At 37.8% G+C, this 16,078-nt stretch overlaps 1 protein-coding gene across 2 annotated transcripts in view; it reads left to right on the top strand.

The window, feature by feature from the left end:
- Positions 1-16,078, top strand: part of TBC1D5 (TBC1 domain family member 5) — a 589,263-nt gene that overhangs the window by 66,390 nt on the left and 506,795 nt on the right. For both annotated transcript variants that reach the window (XM_068981508.1, XM_068981501.1), the window contains exon 2: positions 5,294-5,356. The gene's annotated coding sequence lies outside the window, so the exon portion shown is untranslated. The remainder of the gene's footprint in view (positions 1-5,293; positions 5,357-16,078) is intronic.

Raw genomic sequence — 16,078 nt, 5'->3', positions numbered from 1 at the left:
GATGCGGGTTCACCCCCTGGGTTGGGAAGGTAGGGTCAACCCACTCCAGTCTTCTTGCCTCCCACGTGCAGAGGAGCCTGGTGGGCTAGGAGCTGGTCACTACTGAAGCAGCAGCGTGCGTGCATGCTATGTGTTTGTATGTATATTTCTTTAATTAGGGACTATTCTATATGAAATGTTCGGTAGCCTGTTCTTTCATATAATATTGTGAACATTCCTCTGTATCTATAAAATTGTTTGAAGTGGTATTTGGTATCTATAGAGCATTCTGTTTTGAGATTATCCTCAAATCTATTTAACCATTCGCCTATTGTTAAACATTTAGATTTTCTTTCATAAATATATATACGCACATACACACATGCATACATATTTGTATTTGCTGTGACCCACTCTAAATGAAAAATTTGAGTGTATCTCCCATTTTCTTTGAAGTGTTATCTCCACCTTAAACTGCCTCTCATAATTTGCCCTGCAAAATTTCTTTCTTAATAAGAAACATCGCAGTGTTTTTAAAAGGATTACCTGTTTCTTGAGGCTGTGCTGGGTCCTGACTGCTGCCCGCAGGCTTTCTCTGACTGCAGCAGATGGGGGCTCCTCTCTGGTGGCTGGTCTGTGGGCTTCTTGCTGTGGTGGTTTCTTGTTGTGAGAAACAGGCTCTGGGATGCGTGGGCTCAGTAGTTGCCTCTCGCAGGACTCAGACCACAGGCTCAGTAGTTGTGGCACATGGGCTTAGCTGCCCTGCTGCATATGGGATCTTCCTGGACAAGAGTGGAACGCGTTCCCGCTGCACTGGCAGGTGGATTCTTGCTGACTGGGCCACGAGGAAAGCCCAGGAATCTCGGTTCTGTCGATCACCACACTTGGAGAAGGTTTCCTGTCCCCTCACATGGTTGCGTGTGGGCAGAGGGGCTAGATTATAGTTGACGAGCTGAAACATGACCGTTGAAACTGAAATATGACCCTTAAAGAGAATGGGTGGGCCTTTCTTCCCCTTCTTTCTTTCTGCTACTTGCGAGATAGGGGTAGTAGCTGGAGTCCCTGTAGCCTTCTTAGAGTACAAGGTGACTTTTACTATAACAGTAAATGGTGGAGCAAAAAGAGGGAAGGAGTTCGGACCCCTGATACTTAGAGCTGCCACATCAGCCTTTGATTGTCCACTTTAAGATGTTTACATGGGAGAAATTCTCTCCCTCAGTTTTTTTTCCTCTCATTTAACTCATTATAATTATTAAACTGTTTTTGGCTAGGGAAGGATGTAATCTAATCCTCGCTGATAAAGGATACCATTGTTTGATACTCTGTGTGTACTCAGTAGGTCCAATAAGAGGAAACGTGCACCGTATCAGCTCTGTCTGAGATGGTGTGTGTGCGTGCTCAGTCACTTGGTTGCGTCTGACTCTTTGCGACCCCATGCACTGCAGCCTGACAGCTCCTCTGTCCATGGAATTTTCCAGGCACGAACACTGGAGTGGATTGCCAGTTCTTCCTCCAGGGGACCTTCCAGACCCAGGGATGGAGCTCATGTCTCCTGCATCTCCTGCATTGGCAGAAAGATTCTTTACAATTAAGCCATGAGATTGGAGAGAGGTTAATTGGTATTGAATGGAAAATTACTTGATACATATTTTCTGGAGTTCTTTGATGATATATTAATGAATTTTGTTCTCAAATGATTTTAATAATTATCACAAATATTGCAGAAAACATATGACTTTTAGGCAAAATCACTAAATTAATTGTAGTGTATTAATATTCTACAGCCCTATGAATTTATGATACTTATAGATATCTTGGCTAGTCACTTAGACAAAGTTAGGTCATAATTGTGACTTTTAATGCTCTCATTAACTTTGTTAGGAAAATTTTGACAAATTTAAATTGTTTTTATAACTTTAGATGTATTTTGGGGTATTGATTCTAAGACAGTTATTCATAACTTTAGTAAAAGAACATGTGGTTCACTCACTAAGTCGTGTCTAACTCTTTGCAACCCCATGAAATGCAATATGCCAGGTTTCCCTGTCCTTCGCTATCTCCTGCAGTTTGCTCAAATCAAGTCTACTGAGTCAGTGATGTTATCCAGCCATCTCATCTTCTGTTGTCCCCTTCTCTTGCCCTCAATCTTTCCCAGCATCAGTGTCTTTTCTAATAAGTCAGCTCTTCTCATCAGGTGGCCAAAGTATTGAAGCTTCAGCTTCAGTCCTTCCAATGAATATTCAGGGTTGCTTTCCTTTAGGACTGACTGGTTTGATCTCCTTGCCGTCTGAGTCTTCTCCAGCACCACAGATTGGAAGCATCAGTTCTTCGGCACTCAGCCGTCTTTATGGTCCAGCTCTCACATCTGTACGTGACTACTGGAAAAATCATATCTTTGACTAGTTGGCCCTTTGTTGGCAAAGTGATGTCTCTGCTTTTTAATATGCTGTCTAATTTTGTCACAGCTTTTCTTCCAAGGAGTAAGCGTCTTTTAATTTCGTGGCTGCAGTCACAATCAACAGTGATTTTGGAGCCCAAGAATATAAATTCTGCTACTGTTTCCACTTTTTCCCCATCTGTTTACCATTAAGTGATGGGACTGGATGCCCTGATCTTAGTGTTTTGAATGTTGAGTTTTAAGCCAGCATTTTCACTCTCCTTTTTCACCTTCATCTAGAGGCTCTTTAGTTCCTCTTCCCTTTCTTGTTTAGAATGGCATTATCTGCATATCTGAGGTTGTTGATATTTCTCCCAGCAGTCACAATCCAGGTTGTGATTCATCCAGCCCAGCGTTTCACATGATGTACTTTGCATGTAAGTTAAATTAGCAGTGTGGCAGTATACAGCCTAGACGTACTCCTTTCCCAACGTTGAACCGGTCTATTGTTCTGTGTCTCATTCTAACTGTGGCTTCTTGTCTCTCGTACAGTGTTCTCAGGAGGCATCTCTTTAAGAATTTTCCCGTTTATTATGATCCACATAGTCAGAGGCTTTAGCGTAGTCAAGCAGAAGTAGATTTCTTTCCCTTTTTTTAAAAAAATAAATTCCTTTGCCTTTTCTATGACCTAGTTGATTGGCAATTTGATTCCGGTTGCTCTGTCCTTTCTAAATCCAGCTTGCCCATCTGGAGGTTCTTGGTTCACTATTGTCAAAGCCTTGCTTGGAGGGTTTTGAGCACAGCCTTGCTAGCGAGTGAAATGTGCACGACTGCAAGGTAGTTCGAGCATTCTTTGGCGTCGCCTTTCTTTGGGATTGGAATGAAAGCTGACCTTTTCCCATCTTGTGACGCTTCGCCGAGTTTTCAGCAAAGTGCTGGCATATCGAGTGCAGCACTTTCACAGCATCATCTTTTAGGATTTTCAATAGCTCAGCTGGAGTTCCATCACCTCCACTAGCTTTGTTCATAATAATGCTTCCTAAGGCCCACTTGATTTCACACTCCAGAATGTCTGGCATTAGGTGAGCACCACGCTGTCTTGGTCATCTGGATCTTTGAGACCTTTTTGTAGGTTCTTCTGTGTAGTCTTGCCACCTCTTCTTAGTCTCTTCTGCTTCTGATAGGTCCTTGCCCTTTTTCGTCCTTCACTGAGCCCGTCTTTGCATGAAATGTTCCCTTGGTGTCTCCAGTTCTGAGGAGATCGCTCGTCTTTCCCGTTCTGTTGTTTGCCTCTGTTTCTCTGTGTTGTTTGTGTGAGAAGGCTTTCTTAGCTCTTCTTGATATTCTCTGGAACTTTACAGTTGGGTAAATCTCTTTCTTTCTCTTCTGCCTTTCGCTTCTCTTCTTTTCTCAGCTATTTGTAAGGGCTCCTCAGACAGTCATTTTTCCTTCCTTTAGTGCTTTTCCTTGGGGGTGGTTTTGGTTAGTCCCCTCCTGTACAGTGGTATGATCCTCTGTCCGTAGTTCGTCAGGCACTCTGTCTACCAGAGCTAACCCCGTGAATCTCTGTCACCTCCACTGTATAATCATGTGGGATTTAATTTAGGTCAAACCTGAATGGTCTAGTGGTTTCTCCAGTTTAGTTTAAGCCTGAATTTTGCAATAAGGAGCTTATGATCTGAAAATACGTACTGAAGAATACATATTTTTAAAAGTTAATAAACTTTTTTTTTTGAGAAATTGTAGGTTTTATATTATAAAAGAATTAGCAAGTACAGAGAGTTCCCATATACACATTCTCCACAGTATATGCATTTTTATCTAGGGTATCCTCTACATACAATGTTATACATATAAAAAAAGATTACATCCCTGAAGAAAATGTTATTTTATTATGTAGGAAAACGGCACAGTGCTTATGGACATTTTACTCTATGCTAGAGTCTCCCGCCCTCAGCACTATTAATATTTTAGGCCAGATAATGCTTTGCTGTAGGAGACCACCCTTTATATTTTAGGACGTTTAGCAGCATCCCTGATCTCTATCTGCTTATTGCCAATAAATATTCTTTTTATTGGACATGCCAGTAAATGTCCTCTGGGAGGCAAAACCATTGCTCTAATGAATTTACAGTGCTTTAGGATTCGCTATGTTTTTAAGGGTAGGCTCAAATTTAAGGAGTCTAGTTCACCGACCCTTCACGTGAAGTTGTGTAGGCAGTTAGACTCTTCCTGCCAGCTGGAGATCACAGGCAGTATATGAGTCTCATTTTCCCTGATTATGAAATAGAAAAATATTACCTATCTTGATTGGAAAATTCATTGAGATAAATTGTAGAAAATACTTTTAGTTTCCTTCTTGTCAGATGTTGTGTTACACTGTTTGGATTTATTTCCTTAAAAGCGTCAAACGCTCATTACAGAGTTCTTATTTCCGTGGGAAAGGCTATCACAGCCTGGGATCTGCTGTTGATGGATTCAAGAGCCCATAATACTGTGGGTGGATAAAAACCTGAAATGTTAAATGAAGACTGGTTTATGTGGTCAGTTGTGTTTTGACTGTTAGTGGTGCTCTCATTAGGTTGTTGCCACATTCAGACTGTAACAGTTAAGTGACCTCATGTGTTCTTTCAAGGACCGTGAGCTTCTCACATTGTTGATAGCATTAGATGTCAGACAGTCTCTGTCTTGGAAGTTTTTGTCTTCACGTCTGAAATCCCGCCACTTGTAACAGATTGTGTGCCAGCTCCAGTAGAGGAAGCTGGCCTCTGTCGGCTTGTGTTTAGTCTACTACAGACTTCTAAAACCTTGACAAAGTTTGCAACTACTAATCTCCACTTCCCACTGCTACTTTGTAGAATCATAAAGCATTGTTCACTAGTGAATGAAATGCCATCTATAATAATTAAGGTTATTCTTATTTTTCTACCCCTGCAGAAAATTTCCAGAGACTTGGTGAAGATAGGAAAGCTATCAGAAAGACCATAGCACTATTGTACTGTAAGTATTGCTTTGAAAAAGAACTGTAAATTAAGAATATTTTAAGTATCCAGTTGTTTGGGGGAAATATGTTAGGCAGAGATATTATATGTAAAATGTAGAGGAGGATATATTATAATTGTGTTAATAATTTATAAGAACTAATCCTGTGCAGTCTTTTAAAAATTGAAAATGTGTTCTTATGTACTGAGATGAGGATTTTACCAATAGCATTGAAAAATATTTCTAATTCTAACAAGGATTGATCTAGTTTATGTACATTTGCTTATTTAAAACTATCAGAATCCAAAGAATCATTGTAGTTTTGTAGGTTTGCGATTTGTTTGGGTGACTTATTGTTTAGGTTATTTTGCAGAATTATTTATTTGCTGATTTATTTATGTATTTCATTATTTATTTATTTGATTATTTAGTAAATTATTTATCTGATGAATTATTAATACATCTTCATGACATGCTTTAAATTATTTATAACTTAATTTTGAGTTTATTGCTTTTAGACGCTGCATTGTTACTGACTAGTTTGGATTTTTTTCTTTGTGGTTCTTTAAAATTAAAGTATTAGCTCTAAGGCAAAAGTATATTCATTGCAATGCCCAGGGATTTTTTTTTTATTTAAGTAATTTATAGTAGTTATAAAAGTTTGGTTATGCTTTGTTTAGCTCTAAATTTACCTGTTTAGGGTTACTGCTGATAGAATATTTGTTATGTGGATACTCATTGTAGAGTCATTTACAGATTAATGATATAGTAGTCCGTAAACTGAGACAGAACATGTAAACTTCAGTCTTCATTATCCTTGGTAGCTCTAAAGAGCAGGTCGGTTGATTTAGAATAGATAATGGAGTTTAATGGCAAAGCTGTTTTACTCCTGGAATGTTTTTAGGAAAGTTCAGAGAAATGATGTCCAACTTAGATTTGGATCCCTAAGATATAAAGTTGACTGATATAGGGTTTGTTTGTTTTTAAAAAAATTCCTGTTATATGTGTATTTGGAAAGCAGCATAATGTTTATATGGATTTTTATATCATTTTTCATGACATTTATTTTATACCATATTCCTTGTGGAAAGTTTTAAATCCCTTTATTTTAATGAGCTAAAAATGGACAGAGGTCTTTATAAATGTAAGCTATGGTTTCTCTGACTTAACCTAGTGATACTCATATGTAAAGTTTCTGTTTTTCACCAAACGAAATATTTCTTCTTCGTTCTGATGCTGTTTCATAATCATAAGATGGAACATGTTATATGTCTTCCTTTTTGAATGGGTTTAATCAGTAGGTTAAAGCAATTGTCTGGGTTAAGGGTATCATGTGCACAACATGGTTTTCCTCCTGCGTTTGCCTGCAGTGAGTTACTGTGTACTTCACAGTTTTAACACTTCAGAGGGATGCAACATTGTACATTTTGAAATGTATGCTGTGAAATATGGGGAGAATGACCTCTGTAGAAAGGTTTCACTATAGAATTGTAAAATGTGCACATGTAAACCCAGAATTCTCATTTTGAAATCTTGACTATATGAATATTTAATTGGGGTATTGCTTTAGTGCCTTCACATGCTTGCCTTAAAGGGAGTGTCTTCCTTTGGTTTATATTTGTGAATTTAAAATGTGTGTGTTATACATATCTTTGACTCTTCTGTTCTGGAGATGAACAACTACAGATATTGTTAGATATGGAATTTTATTTTAAAATGTGCTTCAAGATGCCACTGTGGACTTCTTTCAGAGACAAAAGCAGCCTTCCCCAGGGTTGAGTAAGATCTCCAATGCTAGTGTACTAGTCCGCACTGTACCATGTATCTGTGAACACGAGCTGTGCCATCCAAGTGATGTTAATCAAAAGCTTCAGATACACGTGTGTGCACACCCATGCACAGGTGTGTGGCATTGCCTCCTGAATACTCTCGGAGGCCTAGTTTGTGAGAGGAGGCAGCAGGGGAGCCTGCCATGGGGATAGCAGGCGTTTATTGAGCACGTACTTCGTGCAGGCACCGTGCTGGTCGCAGTGCTCCTGTCTTTACATGGGTTATTTGTTACTCTTCCAAGTGAGGAAAGTGTGGTTATCATCTTCATTTTGGATGAGGAAACAGACTTAGGAACTTGCTCATTGCCACACAGCTGACAGTAAGTAATGGCGCTGAAACTGGTACTAATTTGGTCTGATTCCCAGGGCCCTTCTTAGCCCTTTACAGTTCCAGATGTGTAGTTGGTGTAGTGTAGTTTTCACTTGAGTTGCTTCTGTTGGCTGTTGTAGAGGCTGTGGTGGTTTATGTCTCTGATAGGCTTCTCTTGCCAGCTGTCTTCACTTTGTATTACTTTTGGTCATCTTTTTTAAACCAGTAGGTAGTATGGAGCTTCTTGAATTTTCTAATTTGATTTTTCTTACAATTCTGTATCCATATTAAATACTGAAGACTAATTTGTACCTCAGGGAGATTGAATGTTTGCCTGCTGGATATCTAATGCTCAGACTACTTCTTTTGACTCGTAAGCCCACGGCCATTTCCAGGGCTCTGTTCAGTCAAATCTTGGGTGACAGTGTGAGTACCATAAATAACTGCAGTTGTATGAATGCCAGAACAGTAGGTGTGAACTGGCACCATCCTGGGTGAATCGAGACCTGTGGTGACCCTAGTAACATCTCAGATTCTTACTGAGTAGTTATAGTGTTGATAATGCATATTTAAGAGAAGTCTTAATTCATGTGTAATATTTTAAAAAATATTTTGTGATAAAACACACTTCTGTTATGGCCAGTATTTATGTGTTTTTGTTAACCAACTTAGGCAGTTTGTGTTTATGACTTTTATAAAATGTGATTCTGATGTTTGATAGCTTTTGGAGCCAATGGAATAAAATAAAAAAACCTAAAAGGTGAAAGTAAAGAGGTATTGCTGTTGGGAACAGAAAGATGAGTGTGGAAAGCACGGTCAGAGTAGAATAGATAGCAGCTCTAAAGGTTTTCTTCATCGCATACCTTGTGGGATTTCTAAAACATAATTTTATTTATTTATTGTTGGCTGTGCTGCGTCTTCATTGCTTTGTGGGCTGCTTTTCCCCTCTGGTCGTGGCGAGTGGGGACTGCTCTCCAGTTGCTGCCCAGGCTTCCTGCTCGCGTGGCTTCTCTGGCTGCAGAGCAGACTCTGGAGCACGTGGCCTTCTGTAGCTGAGGCCGTGGACTTGGTGGCTGTGGCCTGAGCTCTAGAGCACCAGCCAGGAGGCGTGACTCACAGGCTCATGTGGGATCTTCCCAGACCAGGAATCAAACTGGCGTCTCCTGTATTGGCAGGTGGATTCTTCACCTCTGAGCTACCAGGGAAGCCCCATTACAGGACTTTGAATACTTGTTTCAGCTTTATAAATCTTCTGATAAATTTGACATTATATGGAAAACTGTTTCTATTTGTTAGACCTTCAGACTTTATAGTTTTTTTTATTATATGATCCAGTAGTCTTTTTTTCCCTTAAAATATGTTGCATGTCATTTATATTGATAAGTTGGCTGTTTTGTCAAAACGATGGATTTCTGAAAACAACTGTGTTCCTTGGTGAGAGTCTGTGGGGATATGAGGGTCTGTAGAAGAGAGTTGCTGAAACTGTTTAGTTTTTATTTAGTTTTCTTTTTAATTCCCTCTTGACGTGTTTAATAAAGACATTACTAGATATTAACCTTAATTTTCTAGGGTTTTTTTTTTGGCATTTAGAGTATAAATGACTTGTTAAGTTGAACCTAGGTAACCACACTGGCATATTTGTATTTGAATGTATATTGAAAAGAAAAACTTCTCATGCAGTAGTTCTTATTCATACATTCATCACTCTTTTTGTTCAGAAAAGCCTATTATGCCTTGTAACAAAGGTAAGCGCTTCCATATATTCTGTCTGAAGTTTGTCACAGTGTGAAGCACTTGGTAAAATAGTACTGTAACTATACGAGTAGTAACATAGCCTATGTGTTGGCTCTGAGAATAGCTCCTTTATAACAAGTGAAAGTACAGCCAAAGGTCATGTTAAACACAGAATTTCTTTCACACCTCATCCATTTTGTGGATAGCATGTGAAGTAGTTTGGGTCCTGCACTGATATTTTAAGACAGCAACCTAAGGTTGTTCCCATGGAAGTGTTTGAAGTATCTTTCCCCTACCTCCCATGTGGTTGCAAAATTTGGCATGAATACAGTGTATTTGAATTCTGCACTAATTAAATAGAACCTTATTAAATTTAGAGTTTGCAGGGTAAAAGGGGCCTCTTGTCCTCCGGGGGTTTCTTTTTAGGGCACTAGATAGTGTTGACACATAGCAGTCTTTAATAAGACTGCATCCTGTTCTGACTAATGCATTGCCTTAGTATTGATACTGTTTAGTGAAACGCTAAACACCAGACAAGACTGTAACAACAAAAGCAAAATGAAAGCACACACATGAAGCTGTAGAAGCATCGTGTGCCTCTGCACGCACAATCCAGTGACCAGATTCTACTTTTGACCTTAATTTAGCTAAGTAGAAGTTGAAATACTGAAAAGGCCATTATATAGGAAAGCTTTCTATTAAAAACCTTATATAAGTAGAATATGCTTATGTCCTAGAGTGGATAACAGATCTCTTTAAGTTAGCCTCAGTATACCATACCAAAAAATATAGGCTGAAGAAAGAATGTTTGGAAGAGGATAAAATCGACAAGTTATCATTTTTAGTTGATAAAAGTGTTTCCTTCTGTGTTTGAAGCACGTTTTTTGATATTGTAAAGTTTGATTTCCAAGCAAGCGTGGTGTAGGCTGATGAGAATTTGGGCAGTTAAGGAGGAGAGCTGTCACTTGTCACAAAAATTGTGGGAATGCTTCTGACATTTAATGGTTGGGAATCAGGAACCTTAAGTAGAGTGAAGAAGTTCTCTCAAAATTGTACTTACCTCACACATTCTTTCCACTTGCTGATTTATAGCATTTCTAACTAGATAATCTAGTTGAAAAGTTCTCAGTTCAGCAATGCAGTTTCCTGGAAGCTCTGATTGCAGATATGTGATAGAGAGTATTTAAGACTCTTTTAAAAACAAACTCAATTTAAAATTGTTTGCATCTAAATGAATTGAATTTTATTAGTTGATAAGGAATGTTTAAAGCTTTTTCAAGATTGCCATCCTAAGTGGTAAAGGTCTGTTTTTAGAATGACGAATACGTTGGTAAACATGTGTTTTAAAATTCTTTACTGTTATGGTGTATGTTTGTGTTGTACCAGTGTTACTTTGGTACCAACCCCAATAAGCAACTTTTATATAACTTTTTACATTTCTTTACTTACTCCACTGGTTGTTCTGTATTTTGGAAGTATATGGTCTGTTGCAGTATTTTTAACTACTGGAGACTTAATAACTTAGGAAGGTGTAGGTTTTCTGGGGTAGGTTGTACCTGCAGGGTAACAACCTTAGCATAAATATTAATAATTATTTTGACACTACACTTAAAAATAAAACCCAGGTCAGTTGCACTAATACCACACTTCGTAGTTTTCTCCTTTTAACAATATATAATTTATTTTGACATTTCAATCATTATTTCATTAAAGCTTATTTCTGTCTTATCACCTTCAATTTAATTTTTGTTTATAATCACTTATCGCAGTACTAATTTTTATTCTAGAATTCTCCTATACCTCTTCTCTTTTCCTTTTTTTGTACTTTTTATAGAGAATAACTTGTAATCTTTTTCCTTTCTGATTTGAACTTATTATATATAGGCACAAATATGGGACTGCTTTATTCCCTCTTGAATAGTTATGCCTAAGCATTTGTTGTGGTTAGGAATTAGTACTGATTTTTTGAAAAATATTCTGTATGTAGTTAGATTTTATTAACTCTGAATTTCAGTTCAGGATAGTTCAGGGAATGAAAGGGGCATTGGATGTGTGGGACTGAGAACTGTTGTTTTGGAAATGTGCACTTATTTTTTACAGTTCTTCTAACTCTTAAGCTTAAATGATACTTCCAGATTAGATTGGAGCTTCTTATATGGATGAAAAAAATGTCAAAGCCAACAATTCACAAAAATATTTTAGCAAAAACACTTGTCTAGTTAGAAATATAGGGGCTTACTCTGATTTCTTTGATAATTTGTAAGTGAAAATTAGCTGCATATAAAATATCCATAATAATGGGATTGAAAAATGAGATACTGTCTACAAGGCACCCAAATAGAATGAGCTTACTTTTTCACTTAAAATCTGAAAAATAACTAATGATAACCAACCAATTATGGGGGAGTGGTGTGACTCTGAAATAGATAACTGATGTAATCATTGACAGACATTTTGAGCAGTTGCTAATATCTCAAAATCATTTCCTTGCTTAATAGAAACTATACACTCATTCTGTTGGCTTTTTAAGTGAAACCAAATTATAAAATAATACAGTTAAACCATATCTCGGGTAAAAATGTGTGTGTACCTGTGTTTTTGTTTAGATAAATGATTTTACTTATCTTCAAAGTGATAACGGTTGATAGTGCATATGAGCATAACTTGAGAGATAAATGTGCAACAGTCTCTTGATACTGGTCCAATGTAGAGATTGTTAACCTGCAGACTAAATCTTTGTCATGGGAATTCCCTCCAATCTCCGTGGCATCTTTGGTCAAGGAATACTTGCTGCTTTTAATCTTTTAAAATTGAAGTGTAGTAGGTATATAGTACCAAGGGAACTTTCATGCAAAGATGGGCTCAGTAAAGGACAGAGTGGTATGGACCTAGCAGAAGCAGAAGAGATTAAGAAGAGGTGGCAAGAATACACAGAAGAACTATACATAAAAAATCTTAATGACCTGGATAGCCACAATGCTGTGATCACTCATCTAGAGCCAGACATCCTGGAGTGTGACGTCAGCTGAGCCTTAGGAAGCATTACTATGAACAAAGCTAGTGGAGGTGATGAAATTCCAGCTGAGCTATTTCAAATCCTGAAAGACGATGCTGTGAAAGTGCTGCACTCAATAATGCCAGCAAATTTGGAAAACTCAGCAGTGGCCACTGGACTGGAAATGGCCAGTTTTCATTCCAATTGTGTAGAAAGGCAATGCCAAAGAATGCTCAAACTACCGCACAATTGCACTCATCTCACACACTAGCAAAGTAATGCTCTAAATCCTTCAAGCTAGGCTTCAACAGTACGTGAACTGAGAAATTCCAGATGTACAAGCTGAATTAAGAAAAGGCAGAAGAACCAGAGAGCATTGCCTACATTCTTTGGATAATAGAAAAAGCAAGAGAATTCCAGAAAAAACATCTACTTCTGCTTCATTGACTACACTAAAGTTTTTTCCTGGGTGGATCACAACAAACTTGGAAAATTCTTAAAGAGATGGCAATAGCAGACCACCGTACCTGCCTTCTGAGAAACCTGTATACAGGTCAAGAAGCAACGGTTAGAACTGGATATGGAACAATGAACTGGTTCCAAATTGGGAAAGGAGTATGTCAAGGCTGTATATTGTCACCCTGCTTATTTAACTTCTATGCAGAGTACATCATGTGAAATGCCAGGCTGGATGAAGCACAAGCTGGAATCAAGAATGCTGGGAAAAATATCAGTAACCTTAGATATGCAGATGACACAACCCTTATGGCAGAAGGCAAATAGGAACTAAAGAGCCTCTTGAAGGTGAAAGAGGAGAGTGAAAAGAGTTGGCTTAAAACTCAGCATTCAAAAAACTAAAATCATGGCATCTGATCTCACCACTTCATGGCAGACAGATGGGGCAGAAATGGAAGGAGTGACAGACTTTATTTTTTTGGGCTCCAAAATCACTGCAGATGGTGACTGCAGCCACAAAATTAAAGGACGCTTGCTCCTTGGAAGAAAAGCTGTGACCAACTTAGGCAGCATATTAAAAAGCAGAGACATTACTTTGTGAAAGAAACATCTGTATAGTCATATCCAATAGGCATGTATGGGTGTGAGAGTTGGACCATAAAGAAAGCTGAACGCCAAAGAACTGATGCTTTTGAAGTGTGGTGTTGGAGAAAACTCTGGAAAGTCCCTTGGACTGCAAGGAGGTCCAACCAGTCCATCCTAAAGAAGATCAGTCCTGGGTGTTCATTGGAAGGACTCATGCTAAAGCTGAAGCTGCAATACTTTGGCCACCTCATGCGAAGAGCTGACTCATTTGAAAAGACCCTGATCCTGGGAAAGATTGAAGGTAGGAGGAGAAGGGAGCGACAGAGGATATGATGGCTGGATGACATCACCGAGTCAATGGACATGAATTTGAGTAAACTCTTGGGGTTGGTGATGGACAGGGAGGCCTGGTGTGCTGCAGTACATGCGGTTGCAAAGAGTCGGACATGACTGAGTGACTGAACTGAAGTGATTTTCACCCCCTTCCCCATCCCCCGTTTTTTAGAGCTGATTTTCTTTTTCCATTTCTTGTATTTGGAGATTCAGCTCCAGGGTAGTAGATGTGGGGTGTGTGGGGTTGAATGTTCCTGAGCTGTGGGCAAAAGGATTCACCTTTTCCTCAGTATCTTTTGTAAGTTCTCTTATGAGATACTTACTTTGAAAAGTTACTGATTTTCTTTTGTGTCTGGGGAGGAAGAAGAAAATAAGCCCAGGTGGTTAATCTTTGTTAAGTCAGTCTTTCTATATGCTGTTCACTCCTTACCGCTTTCGTGGCTAACTCAGCCTGCAATACACAGCTCTTGAAAGCTTCCCCTTATTTCTCAGTGATGTCTCCTCACCTGCAAACCTTCGGAAAACACTTATTATACCATATTGTAATAATTAGTTCATTGCTTATCTTTGTAATAAATATAGGAATTGTCTTATTTTTACCAGTTTTTGTGTGCAAAGCATTGTGCTCCTTGAATGAAAACATAAAATACAGAAATGAAATTGATGATAGATAACAACAGTACTGTTTTTTCAGAAGATATATTGAAAAGAAAACTTAATGGAAATTTACCTTTTTAAATGTAAAATATTAGTATTGTTAGTTTCCTAATCAAAAATGTCTTTATACTGAAGCTAAATTAGCGTGGTCATGAGAATTTTGATTTCTTTATGCATGTAATTAAAAATTAAGCTTTAAGATACTAAAAAATGGATGACTAGTGGATAGTTTTTATGTATCAAAGATAATATGACAAAATCATAGAAATGAAATGAGAATGGAGAAAAAAGTTTTGCCATCTTTGGTTAGCAAAAGTGAAGTCGCTTAGTTGTGTCCGACTCTTTGCGACCCCATGAACTGTAGCCTACCAGGCTCCTCCCTCCACGGGATTCTCCAGGGAGTACTGGAGTGGGTTGCCAGCAAGAATTCTAGTAATTCCAAGTGAAAATTCTAAGAAAATAGGATGTACTTGTTTTGTGAAAGCCTGCCATATCCACAGACAAAAGGAAAACGTCTGAATTAACAGAAGATTTCGTCAAGAAACTCTGTCACTGTCTTGGGGTCAAGTTTCACCAGAGAATTATCTGTTGTGTCTTTCTGGGAAGTTTTCCTTCAATCATATTGTTTTGTTTTATTTATTTCAGTTTTAATGGTAGAGAATGAAATTATTGAGATAAGTCCATCAGCAAATATGTACGGAGCGTGTGTGATTGGCATGAAGGGAAGCTGAGGAGGTGTCGCTTCTGAGGCAAGATGTGTGCACAGCAGGGGCAGCTAGGACAGAGTTCAGCAGGAGCAGGCTTGTCTCAGCACTGCCTGGAATTAATGGCCAGGGAATGGCCCAGATGGAGTTTATTTTATAATAATAATTTAGCCATTGTTAGTAGAATATTCACATACTCTCAAGTTGTATCTTAGTCATGATGATATAAATCAATAAGGATCAATAACTTGAAGTTACTTAACAGTGTCCTAAATTTTATTTTTAATATTTCTTTCTCATTTTAGCCCATTTACCCCATATATCTTTAGGGTCTAGTCATTTTTATCCTTGAGTTCACTTGCTAATTAGAAGTATTTAAAAAATTACCCAGAGGAACTTTGGGGATATTGTATTTTTCACCTACTAACTTATATACATACTATTATAATGTTTTAATAAAAATCATTTAAGTTTCAAAAATGAGGGATTTTGCACCAAGGAAGTTGGTGGTAGATTTTGTTGTACAGTAGTGTTTCAATCCATAAGCGTGGTTTGAATTCTGTGTCATGTCCATGCATTTTTAATTAATTCAACATTCATATATTTTCAGTAGTCGTCTCAGGATAAAGTTAGATTATATTTTTTTTATTCAAATGAATTTATTTTCTTCTGTCTTGATGCCTTGTAATTCATTTGGAGTTTTGTTAAAATATTTTTAGAGTGTTTGAAGTTCATACTTCAACCATTTCTGTCATTTAATCTCTCACACTTCCTCTGTCTCTGTTTCTTATCAGTACACAAACAAAACTTTATGGAAAAGTTCAAGTGAGGTACAGGAAAGTCTTATGGAGAAAAAATGTAACTGTGTTATTGTATAAACTTTTAAAATGTTGTCTAGCAAACTAGAACTGCTTAACAGATGTGATTGCTTCATTGTTTCAAATTTATGCCAATCAGAGTTGATAGGATTTGATCACACTCTAGTAGATTTATGAGATAAATTACAATATTGCATGACACGCTTCAAATAGAAAACATCAATATAAGTTGAATATGATTTCTTGTTTAAGATAACAAGCCAGTAATTCTTTAAATCAGATGGTTGCTACTTTGAGAGAATATTGATCAGTTTTTGTG

Source organism: Capricornis sumatraensis, chromosome 1, assembly GCF_032405125.1.
Source record: "Capricornis sumatraensis isolate serow.1 chromosome 1, serow.2, whole genome shotgun sequence".
NCBI lineage: Eukaryota > Metazoa > Chordata > Mammalia > Artiodactyla > Bovidae > Capricornis > Capricornis sumatraensis.
Note: the sequence above shows the minus strand (reverse complement) of the source record. Positions and strands in the feature narration are given on the sequence as shown.